Source organism: Lampetra planeri, chromosome 1 (genome assembly GCF_965212315.1).
Source record: "Lampetra planeri chromosome 1, kcLamPlan1.2.h2, whole genome shotgun sequence".
Classification (NCBI taxonomy): Eukaryota; Metazoa; Chordata; class Hyperoartia; order Petromyzontiformes; family Petromyzontidae; genus Lampetra; species Lampetra planeri.
In genome coordinates this window covers 32,680,720-32,694,227 of record NC_136107.1, presented here as the reverse complement: position 1 = coordinate 32,694,227, position 13,508 = coordinate 32,680,720, and positions in this window count along the sequence as shown.

Here is a 13,508-nt window from a genome sequence, read left to right as displayed (position 1 = left end):
CTGTAGGCAGAGTGTTTATGTCCGTAAGCTTATTTGAAAGTATATAGATGGCTGGAGAAATGAGATTGACAAATGTGAGCACTAAAAAACACATTCCTGCGGAGGGAGCTGGTAGGAACGTTGGGTTGCTCGGTCAATGGCCAGGGTCAACGGCGGCGTGGTGTATTCCGCAAATATGCTCGACTGTGAGGGCGGGCAAAAGCCGAAGTGAGTAGGTTAAACGTTGAGTTTTATAAGGGCACCACGGGGTGCCCAGCCCCTCCCCACCCAGCCCCACCCATCCCATCCCACCCCCCACCCAGCCCCACCCTCCCCACCCAGCCCCTCCCCGCCCTCCCCACCCAGCCCCTCCCCACCCTCCCCACCCCGCCTCTCCCTCCCCACCCAGCCCCTCCCTGCACGACGGACGGACGGACACAATAATCCCCTGTGGGCTGGTGTAACCAGGAGGTTCCTACCAGTGTAATAAATTAACAGATACACATTAGTCTGATGCATTTCGAGAACAATACATCATTTTATTCCATGGGGCTTTGGACCGATTTTAGCAGCATTCGTTAAAACTGGGAAACTTTGAGTCAGCAAATGTATTTTGCATTGCACAGTTAGCGGTAGAACTTTCGAATGTGATTTTAAATATATTTCTCATCAGACCCCATCATTGTGTTAAGTGCAGTCTCCAACCCTTATTTACCCTATATATCTGATCTCTCAATTTATGTGCCATGAAGAAGGTCCACTGCTAATAAAATCGCCTATTATATAGAAATTATCTTCTGAGACGTTGTTACTGATTAATGCATTTGTTTTTTTCTCCATTATACCTGGTCGGGGGATGCCTCGAGTTAGCCAGTTTGGGCGATTGTAACAAAGTCCTTTGAGCCCAGATGCAGCACAACAATAGTATTCACCACATTGTTATAGACCGAAGTAATTATAATACTACGCAGCGTAATACAAATAAAAATTCACAGTCCTTGGTTAATCCACTGCTGAATGCATCTCCCCATGTTGTGTCAGTCGTGGGGGTTGTGTGGCCACACTTGACATTGAAATACATTTCACGTCTTCATCGTGGACTTGATAATTTATTAAAATGTAACCGTCAACAGATATTCAGGGCAAGTGCTGTTAGTGAGCACCTATTAAGCCCAGAACAACGCAAAAGAGGGTTGTCTGGCCAACACCACGCCAGGCCGCCTTTGTCTCACCAGTGCTAATGTAGACACACCACACCAGCTACTCATTTTGAGGCCGAGTCTACCTCGGGGAGACCCAGGACCAATTCAAGTATCACTGACGTTACCCATGTCCGGTGATCAAACTCAAGTAGTCGGGGTTTTGTAATTCATTGCGAACCGCTCCAGCGCCGGTCTCCTGCAGTTAAAGACAAAGATCCCCTGTACAGCCTAAACGGATTGGTGGGGGAATTGCTGTTAGCGAGTAGCACCTGCGACGTCTGGCATCGCCCACACACACACACGGATCTGGAACGGCACACGAGGGTGTTGGGTGGCCAACACCACGCCTGGCCGCCTTTGCCACCCCTAATGTTTTTCACATCGCATCAGGTGCTCATTTGAGGCGGAGTCGACCTTAGGGACGCCGAGAACCGGTTCAGATAATAATCGTCACTGGTGTTTATAGTGGCCGTGAGTGGGATTTGAACCCGGATTGGTAGCGCCGGCGCGCTAACCGTTGCACTACAGACTCCCCACAGTAAAAAAAAATACAAAGATCCCCCATGTAGCCTTAACAGACTCTTGGGGCAAGTGCTGTTGGCGAGCACCTATGAAGGCCGGCACGACACACGAGGGGGTGGGTGGCCAGCACCACGCCCGATCGTCATTGTCTATCGAGTAGCGATGTTTACAAACCGAACTAGGTACTAATTTGAGGCTGAGTCGACCTAGGGGAGGCCCAGGACCGGTTCAGATAATCGTCACCGGTGTTGGCCGTGAGCGGGAAATCGAAATCGGGTCGCCGGGTTCGTAGCGCTAACCGCTGCACTACCGCTCCCCACAGTCAAACGCACATAAACACTCACACACGGTTATAACACACACACACACGGTTATAACACACACACACACACACAACGATCTGCTGTTTAAAATTGGTCTCGTGGGCAGCAGGGGCAAGGGCCCTGTGCGAGCACCTGGGAAGGTTCGAACGCCACAAAAGGGGGTGGTGTGGCCAGCACTGCATGCTGAGGTTCACACACCACACCACACACACCGCACGCAGGCACCGAGTCAACAAGGCACAGTGATTAATACTTAAAAATATTGTGTGTGACCAGCTGGGTTATAACCTACTGGTCGGCGTGTTCATGACCAAGAAGCCAATTTGCTTGTAAAGGGCGCTTTGACTGCTGGTCATTCATTTCAATATTCATTTTTTTAAACCAGTAAATAATCAGTGAGGCTGAATACTTATGTTGAGGAGAATGCCACTTTGGTATGTTTGGCTGCGTTTAAACAAGTTTAAAAAAAAATTTAATTTGGGAGGAAACAGGAAAAGTTGTAGAAAAGGTAGGCAGGCACAATATCAAAATCTGGTCGTAAACGTGGGAGTGTCATACCACAGACGCCTCTGCTCAATTCACAACCCCCTTGCCTCCAGATTGCTGAATTTCAGGCACAAACCACCAACCTTGGTATTATCACCATCATCATCATCAGCAATCAGAGTCTCGTCTGCTTTAAATGTATGTAAAAGCCTCACTGATTTACATAATCGGCGAGAGCTGACCATTATTATTCAGTTGTCATATCTCCAAATCAGGAACTCTGTACTAAATCCTCGATGAATAAAACAAACATTTCTTCAATATGAACACGTAGTGTAGTCATCCTCAATGAATATGTATGTTGAACTTCGCAATGCACGTAGCCAACCGTGATAAACGAATTAAAGAAAATAGAAGGCAAAAGACTCACACCCTTGGACTGTTGTCAGTTATTGTTTTGTTGGTTATTATTTTACCCACGATCCTCCACAGCAACGCAACATTACTCATTTGCTTCTGCTTTGCGCCGATCGTACCCAGGAACGTAAGCGAACGATGGCACTTGCTCACAATATCTCACGATACATCACGATTTGTTGAACAGATCTGCTGATGAGACCGGGTGGGTTGAAACTGGATGCTGATGTTACAACATCGGTCCGCGGGGCCCATACGCAAACTGTGTAAGAATAACAACAATTGCGGGGAAATTGACTTTTGACTTTATTTGTATGGTTTACATGCTGGCCTCAGTTGCCATCAGAGTTGATGATATGTCAATGGGCTCCCACCTGATTAAATATAGGACGTGAATCATCAATCAATTTTGCTGGGAAAAGAGGGGCGGTTGCTGGAGATAACATTAACGATGCATTACTGTGTTGTTATTATTCGGCGAATGTGAAGACAAATGGGGGTTTGGGGGTGAATAGCAGACCCGTGTTAATGCTCCCACTAGCACTCTCTCCATTGCTTCAATCATAAATAAAAAAAAACATCACCCATCCCAATCGTACACCGCTCCGCCAACAGTTTTTAACCGCAGAATCTCGGCTGGTCTGGCTACCTGCCAATACTCCAGCAGTGCCATGTTTGGAAGTGTTTCTTGAACGACTTTCGCACCGTACGTAGCCAACCGCGCTAATCGCCTACAGCAAATCGAGGTGGTGCCTGTAGCAGGAAGTACCGATTCAAACATCATCTCTCGCGATCCCACGATGCAACAATCCATCTGGCTCCTGCGCAAGAGCAGATGCCATCGCTCAGTGTCTGCGGTGGACATCCGCGCTAGCGCGTGCGCTCCATAGGCTGCCACTCCATCGTTCGTCTTGACCACCAGCCGTCGTTGCTTCCTATACTCATTGTTTTTTTCGGTAAAGTCACGTATGTTGAAATAAAAATAATTTTTATTTTATTTAAATTTAATTTTTATTTCAACATACGTGACTTTACCGAAAGAACCAATGAGTATAGTAATTTCTGCAGTCACGAAAGCTTCAATTTTATATCGTCGCTTCCAGTGTCGTGCCCAAGCCCCCGATTGATAAGTTAATATGATGTATTTAACTTGCGTTTGTTCTCTAATCTACGTGCTGTTCTCCTGCCTCTCTCCCAGTGTAATTCCAAGAACGCCTCTTTGCGCACTCTTCAGTTTGTTCGACTTTATTGTCTGTGCCCATGTTTCTCATCCACATGTCACAGCGGCCAATAGAACACTTACCTGCGTGATATGTTTGTGTTATCCTTCCATGCGCGTGGTTTCTATTTTGGGCATTCCAGTTTATCTGTACTGTACAAAATGACAACATCTAAAAATAAATAAATGCTGCAATACATTATCCTCCCAAGCGGAGCTGCGGTTAGAGCACTCAAATCATTATCGGAAGGTCATGAGTTCAATTGCCGATCAAGAGTCGACCCGAATAATCATCCCTCTGGGGTTACTAAAATAAGCACCGCTTTGTGGTTACTTTGAGGGTCAATTTCCGCCCACACTAGTGAATGGAGTTGACCAATCATACCAAATTAGGGTCACCAGAGCTCGGGCGATTGTTGGCACTCACTGGTTCTGACTGCCTTCCCTTCTAGGCTAGTTTTTTTCCCTGCACCTCAGAATAATTCGCGCTTTGAGAGTGAACGAAATCTGTGTGCCTAAATGGCGATTATTCCGCCAATTCGCCCATGGCCTCCATGGACGAATGGCGGAATGTTCAACCGAGCGGGTTGACACACACACGCGTTGTTATAGCAGGATCCGGCGGTAAGAATTGTGAGTCTGGGCGAGGCTTCCCTCAATAAATAAATAATTACTCTGTTATCGTTATTGTTACTTTATTATTTTTGTGTCTTCATGCTTGCTTGGCGCACACATTGGGGCGCCTTCCATTTTTTATACAAATGTAGTGACTGGATCGGAGACACTGAGAGTTGGAGGCACTCTGTTAATTAATATGCACCAACGGGTTAACACTTCCAAATAATCCGTCTATAGTCGACTACGGTTCTCAGTCAGGACAGCTGGTAGACTGCCTGACTGGCGACACCGAGATGGTGAAGACGAAGACGACGAGAGAAGACTCCAGCAGCACGACAGGGATCCTACTCCACACGACAGCCCCGAGCTTCCCTCCCGGGGCCCCTCTTATACTGTCAGCGTGGCCTGGCTCTGCCCCCGGCCACGCCCCCTTTCTAGAACATACCCGCGGGTTCCTCTTGTGCCCCTTCCGTGACCTTTCCCTTGATCCCTCTCTGGTCTATCACGTGGCCTGCTGTCGTCAGGGCTGCTGTAAGCTGCAGATCCCCTTCCCGCCAGCAGCCAGCGCTATGCTGCTACATAGCCAATTCTATGTCACTACACAAACATCGAATAACTCCAGCAGCAGAGACACGGGGACTTGGAGAGACACAGGGATTACACCACTAACAATTGTTAAATTACGTGACTGGTAGTAGGTTTTGCACGCTTCCAAATGGTGTCAGCGTCAGCATGGCGCAAAGCAAACTTCTTGGCGCAAAGATCACGAGGAATATATATTTTGGAAGTGTAAAATAAGAGACTTCAGGCAACGTAGAACTTAATCTGATCCTGCCATACGTGTGAATCTAATGGACCTTCTGGCAGTACATGTTGGTTGACCAGATTAGTATTTTTTAGTTTTTTCTAGATATAATCATATTTGAGCAAAATGTCAGGTTTTTAGAGCGAGGATTTACATCTATCATTCAGTGTGTCACAATCATCTATTAGAATCAGATGTGTCTGTGGTTAGCATATTAAATACAATCCCAGCGACTTAGATTAAATTTCCAATCATACACAACAACAGTGGCACGTGTTATTTGGAACTGTACTGGGCTTCTTCTAGTTCAACTTAGCATTAAGTGAGTTTCTCGTATGATGTGTCAACATCAGCACGAGAGACACAAATGCTGCCAGGCGTGGTGCTGACCCATCCACTTCTTACTGAGCTGTGACAGCCTTAATACGAGCTTGCCAACAGCACTTGCTTCTACAGTCTATAAGGCGAAATGGTGGCTTGTTGCCTTTTTTCTTCTAGATTTGAAGCGTTCGTGACTGCAAGGATTCATACTCTTAGGTTTTTTCGGTAAAGTCACGTAGGTAAAAAAATTAAATAAAAATTACTAAAAGTAATAATAGAAATAAAATAAAATAATAAATCACGACGTTTCGGAGGCAACACAAGTCTCCGTCATCAGGTGGGACCGTCACAGCAGTAAATTTAGCTGTGACGGTCCCACCTGATGACGGAGACTTGTGTTGCCTCCGAAACGTCGTGATTTATTATTTTATTTTATTTCTATTATTACTTTTAGTAATTTTTGTTGCCTTTTGTTTTGCGGTTGAGCGGGTGTTTTAATGGCTAGCACACTGCCCAACGATCCCAATGATTCGTACTCAATTCCTGACCATGAGGCATTATACACCACCACCATTGGCAACTGGTACCTGAACCTGACATGTGTGCCTCCCATTGTTAATGCCCGTGCAAGTTGTGGCATTTAAATATGCATCTGTTTTGCAAGGAAGGCCTCAGAGAATTCCCCAAATGAATGGCATTGTGGTATGAGTACTTGTTTCACTATATGAAAAACACGAGTTCATTCTCAGTTTGAGGTCAACTCAGCCGACTACAGAGACTAATTAAATATGCCCAAAGGCATGGGCATAATCTGGTTCTTCAAAAGCGTGCTTGCAAACCCCCAAAAGCGAGCCTTCTCATTTTAATTTCCCCTCGGTGTTTAACACAACAATACATTCCTTAGTTTTCAAAGATTGCTGGCATACATTTTCTTTATCACAGCTTCAAGTTCGTGTCTGGTGGATGTTGTTGTTTTATTAGGCAATGGGCTACCATCCCTCCAGGGTAAAAAAAAGTAATAACGCTCAGACATGAAAAGTGATCATCCCGTGGTGAAGATGAACCCTTTCATAGGAATGTGGAATATTCTCAACTGGCTCAGGGCCACCAACAGGGGACAAGTTCCGCCCCATTGCTCGTTCTATAGGGAAGAAAACCTCGACCGTAACCTATACCGTATGCCTCGCTTCCATAAGCGAGCATTTGATCGCAAATTGCAGACACACAATGGACACGATCAGTGCCGTATTGTATGCGGACGTGACCGTGCCAACGTGCCTCCGCATTCAACATTTCTGCTGGCTGCGTTTCGTACCACAGAAAATCTGCGAGTAGACGCCCGAGAATGAGCATCTTCATCCTCGACACCGTTTCGCGATGCGATCGCTGCGCGTGTCGCACTTGTGCTTCGGAGGAGCGGTGAGCCCTCTCACACGCCGATTTGCCAACGAATACGGAACGATCGATATTTTGTGGGACGCGTATTTTCGTTGTCATTCTGGCTTCTTTAATATCTATTACATTGCGGAGGAAGACGGCCGCGTTGCTGCTGTTGGTTTGCGATAATAGACGTGCCGCACGTCTGTATCTCAGTAGGTTAACTGAAAAAAACTACTGGGTGCCACTGCATTTCATTACATCATCAAAACCATATCGAGCTACGCTGATGCGGCGGGTAAAATTTGGCCGTGTCAATAAAAAAAAATCCGTCGATTCCTCACTCCGAACATGGCTCGTGGCTGGAGTACAAAGTCCCCCCCCCCCCCCACCACATTACGGATTTCAAATCCCCCTCCTCGCGCTAAGCTCCGCAGGCGAAACACGCAGCGGCTGCCGCCGAGCACCACGTGTCGCGAGATGGCTGGGGTCGCCAGGGGTCGCGCCTCAAGACGCGAAGGTGATGGGGACCACGTGCTGTGACGTCACGAGAGGGGGCTGTGACGGAGCGCCTGCAAATCACGTGGCCGTGACCGAGCATCGTTAACAAAGCGTCAATATCGCCACGGCCCCTGAGTTAGCACAGGCTCAGTGTTAGGCATGAACAACACATGATTCTTACATTCGTGATAAGTGCATGGAATGTTGCAAGCGGGAATTGATTATTTTTTTATTTAAACAAAACAGCCGCACTGATGTGGTGGAACGTCCCACCCCCGGACCCTGAAATTTTGCAGCACTCCATCAAAACAACTACAAATATCCGTGACGAGAATTGCGTTGTTTTTCGTAAATTTTAAGAGTTTTTAGCCGCTCCCGGAAGAGATCTGAAATTCCGTGGACAGTTCTCAGATATTGAGATCTCCACCCCACATACCGTGGTAATTTCCATTAACCGGGGTGCGGTGGGGGACGGAGCATTTTGTGGAATTCACGAATTAATTATTGGAGCACGGATTTTTGGAATTCTAGTGTACATTTCTAGACTTAATAATCATCACTGCAGCCACAATGGCAAATCAATACTTGATTCTAATCACGCCTCAAAATCATGAGCATTCAATACATCTCAAGGGAATGGAATCATTACATGCCAACTACGTACATGTACAGCCCTCGTCAACCCGTTGCCGGATGAGGGTCTCCTTAATACCGTGCGGGTCGTGGGACGTATTAGATACCTACCTCACCACACTGGTCAGTGCAGGCCGGTGAAGGCAGCGAGCACAGAGACGTTCAAAGTTAATTTATTAGGTATAGCCCTGTGAGCCATTCGGCTCTTGAATCGGGTGCAACCGCAACAAACAAAAAACAAAAACATGAACAAAAAAACATTTTAAAGTGACTATGTGCAAACAGAAAATCCAAGAAAAGACAGCAAAATATTGCAGAAAAATCACCGTACACCAACCCTGTGCAAAAATCCCAGTGGGATGCAAGTCAAACAAGAACAATCACAAGACAACTTAGATTAAGGCCCATCAGTCTAACTCTGTACTACAACAAACAAACATGACCACACCAAAAAACTTTTCGAAAATCACCAAAATAAAGCCATAAAAGCAATGAAAAAGTGGTCATAGGAACTGTGACCCCCACCATAGGCATGAGAGCGTAGACGTGACAGTGCACGGGTAGAGTCCTCCGCTGCCTATGACAATCGACTGTGCATAGTCGCCCATCCAAGCACTGGCCATGCTCAACCCTGATGCCAGATATAAAGAAAACAACGAGCGGCAGTTTTGTTGTGGCTGCTTCCATCTATGATGGTCAATGATATGAATGAAGCAATTTAAGGAGTAAAATAACATTCAGTTGTGCCTCAGGAACATCAGATAGCTCGCCTGAATAGTGTTTTTCTTTAAACCACCATTTAATATTCTCCGTATAAAGTAGATTTAAACACATGCCGAGTTTACAAGCTCACAGTGAACTCGCGCGCTTACAGTGTGTGTGTGCTGTACGTAATTTAAAAATAACAACTGCTTAAACAATAATATTGAAAAATTAAGTTATTTATTTACCCTGGCTATCCTCGCTGAGGATCCTCCTGCATGAATATGCGTTGTGTATGTGTGCTTGTGGGAGAAAGACAGAGTACCCAGAGCAAAAACCTATGCATACGAGGTGGATAACGATGAAATGGATTCAATTCATAGCCCATGTCTATAACACCTGGGTTTCCCAGGCAATTTCCTATCCATTGAATAACCAGATTCCATCACGCTTCGCTTCGGAGGGCTGATGAGATTGGGTGCATTCTGGGCGATTTGGTCGGGGACTTTATTGAAAGGAGTGTTTAATTGGGTCATGGGGTTCCTACAATATTTCAGAAGGCAAACCGGCATAAAGTAATGATTCGTAGGGTGCAGTGTATAAAGTCGGGGCACATTCATTGCAAATGGGAAAGGCTCATAAAGGTAACTGACAAAGCATTCTGAAAGCAGACTATAATTGTCAAAGGTAGAAATGAAACATTCTAAAGAGTAGAAAGATATATAGAGACAGAAAACTAATTCAGATGCATCCATCGTGCTTAACTGTTACCTGTGATTGTATCATGGGGCTCTCTCATCTCTCCTATATTTCATTTATCGGTAATGTTGCTAGTCGGCATGACTGTGCCTGTAACATATTCATATGTTCAGAACTTCCAAGTTGCTTCCATAACATTCCTAGCAACCTATGCACATTCAAAGGTCAGCAGGTTTAAAATAAAAAATTCGCAGAATTAGGTACTCGGCATATAATGATGCATCGATTTCTCGATTATAATTGGTTCTTATGGCCACAGTACGCGTGTAAAATCATACGTGCTAGTGTTATTTACGCTATATGCAAATATTACGCCAATGTGGCATTTTGGTTACTGCAGTAGATAAAGCTATGCAAAGATAGATATTAAAAAATATATATATAAATAAAACGACTGCAAAACGAGACAGAGGATTGACATTTTGAATAGAAAGTCAACCAAATAGAAATTAATTGAATCGCTTGGGGGAGGGGGGGTGAATTGTTACCTGCATTGTGGTCTAGAAGATTCACGTCACCATCTCAAGGTTGGCAGGTGAGACCCCAGTGAAGGGAGTCGGCTGACCCCATAATCATAATAACCATCGTCATCCATCTGGGGGCTGTAAAATAAGTATTGCTTATGATGAGACCGACCCCCGCCAAAGGAACGAGGAATTTCCACCACTGGCTCCGGGGCTGCCAATGAAACGGAGTCCTGCCCCCCCCCCTCCGTTTCTTGCCGGCACGGGGAGTGACCGGTGCCTTAGATTTGACGCATGGGGTCTCTTTCTTATTTTCAGTCTCTTTCAATCCATTCCTGCCTCTGTCGCTCTCTCTCTCACGCACAAACACCCCCATAAATTATACAACGAACATCTGCCCCAAATGTTACATAAATTACGGCAGCCCACACACCGCTCACAACACCCAGTCACGACACAAGCGAATCAACGTGCCGATTGGCGGTTTATCGCTTTCATGAAGATCCACTACATCCACCGTGCATTAAGAAGATATATTATGGATGAATACGAGGTGCGAGATTGGTCGTTACATAACAGGATCGTGCGAGGTGATGGTAGCGGATTGGGGCGGGAAGCTTAATTCCAGCAGTGTATTGAACGTGGTTGATGATGTAGATATTTGTGATGTACGACTGATGAAATATACTGATGTACTGTACAGACAGGGATACTGCCGTGCTGTGATGGTTAATACACGGGGCTCGCAGTCCAGAGGTGGCCGTGTTTTGACTCAATAATAATAATGAAACAATAACAAGTATTTTCAGATCGCTTTATTCATGCACAACACGGGGAGGCGTTTATACCCCCACCCCCCCCCACCGATTCGGCAATTAAAACGAGCAACTTTCAACAAAAACCCAGCAATGTCAACTGGCAGTCCATACTCTGTGGTTCTTTCGGTAAAGTCACGTCGGTAGAAAAATAATAGATCACGACGTTTCGATCGCAAACACAAGCGACCGTCATCAGGTGGGACAACCACAGCAAGAACAAAACTTCTGAAGCAGGCAGTCAATATATTCTTAGGTTTTTTCGGTAAAGTCACGTAGGTAAAAAATTAAAATTAATAAAAGTTAAATTAAAAAAAATCACGACGTTTCAGAGGCAACACAAGCTTCCGTCTTCAGGTAGAACCGTCACAGCACGATAGCTGTATCAAGTGATACAGCTATCGTGCTCGCCACCTGAAGACGGAAGCTTGTGTTGCCTTCGAAACGTCGTGATTTTTATTATATTTTTTATTTTACTTTTATTAATTTCAAAATTTTACCTACGTGACTTTACCGAAAAAAACCTAAGAATATGAATCCTTGCAGTCACGAAAGCTTCAAATCTAGAATTAAATGCACTAATACCCTTTGGCGGGGGCGGTCCTCTCTCGCGCTCCCTCTAGTTGAGACCCTTCTGCCAGCAGTGCAGTGAGCAAGCCACGGCATGGCGGCGCCTTTACCCTTCGCCGTCTGTACACAAAGTCGTGTTCAGTGACGATCGCTTCCGAGGCGGTGGTGCTTATAAGTACACGATAATTAATCAGCGAGGCAGTAATTGCCTCGAAGTGCTCCAGATGATCCGGGTTAAGCTTTAATAGCTGGGGGGGGCGTTGAGTTAAATTGTTTGTCCTCACGGCTGAATCGGAGCACAAAATCCCATTCTCTCCTGGGAGCTTTTATCGGTTTCTGGCTTGAGCCACGCGTCTGTGTGCAAGCTTCCACCCCCAGCGTAGAGGGGGGGGGGCAAACATTGACAAGCGTGGGCTCATTGAAACCACAATGGCCATGGACAAGTCGCAGGGGCAGGGAAATTAGTCGGTTGCCCTTCGACCTGTTTGGGCTGGCGTTGTATTGATACATCAATGTCCTTCACGTGCGGAGGAGGCGGTAGAGCGAGCGTCTCGCACTCGGAAGTGCGCGAGTTCAATTCCCGGTTGGGGGTTGACTCAACCCATCATCCTTCGCGGGGTCGATAAAACAAATAGAATCACTACATGGGGAAGTCAACGGTGGTTGTCTTTGGAGAGACCCATCCCTGGCACAAGAATGTGGAATTTCCACCACTGGTTCAGGTCTTTGAACAGGAAATGAGCATCGCTTCGATGCTTATTTTAGCAGGACGTTACTTGTAGTTGGCGAAAAGACGGTTGGGGAATATGGAGCATAGACGTCTGAAAGAAGTGTGCAGTACAATGGACTTGCTGTACTGCCCGTTCCTGGCCACAACCTCGAAGCAGCCAGGCAACACAACACGGTGGTCACCGATCCAAGCACTATCCAGGCTCAAACCTGCTTGGCTTCTGAGATCTCAGGAGACTGCCGGTGTCCATCGTAGGCACATCACAAACACACCTCCACTTCCTCCCACCTGCAGTAGTCACAAATTAACGCATGGAATGCAGTGCGATGGTGATATTCATAAGGAGTCGTTTTATTAAACGACTAGCTTAACTACTCGGCTTCGCCCGGGACTTGGATTCACCACGCCCGGCCGCCTTTGTCTCCCCAGTGGCGATGTTCACACACCACAGCAAGTTACTCGTTTGAGGCTGAGTCGACCTAGGGGAGGCCCAGGACCGGTTCAAATAATTGTCACCGGTGGTGGCCGTGAGCGGGAATCGAACTCGGGTCGCCGGGTTCGTAGCGCAGCGCGCCAAGCACTGCGCATGCGCGGGTGACATGACAGATGTGACGTCACAGCTCACTTGCCGTGCAAAATATATGCATTATTGCGCCCCCCCCCCCCAAAAAAAATACAAAAATCTCTTTTTATAAATTTTGCATGGTGTACCGTCTGGAAAGTACCCACAAGGCAAATTTCAAGTTTGTTGCATGTCGGGAAGTACGCTAAACATTTTGAACAGACACACATAATCACCACTTTGCCTTTTATATATATGGAGATGTGCCCAACCTACGGCTGGTACATATCGCGTTGCTCAATTCGTTGCATATTCAGATGCGCATTAGATCAGATTGTGCATTAATCACCGTAATTATAATTACATATACGCATAATTAATTTGCTAATTATGATTAAGAAAACACAGTATGTCTTTTGGTTGATTGGAATCGAGTGCACTTTCCTTTCCCCAACTCTAATCCAATTGAGGCGCTTGCCACGTTAGTGTGCTCATACGATTTG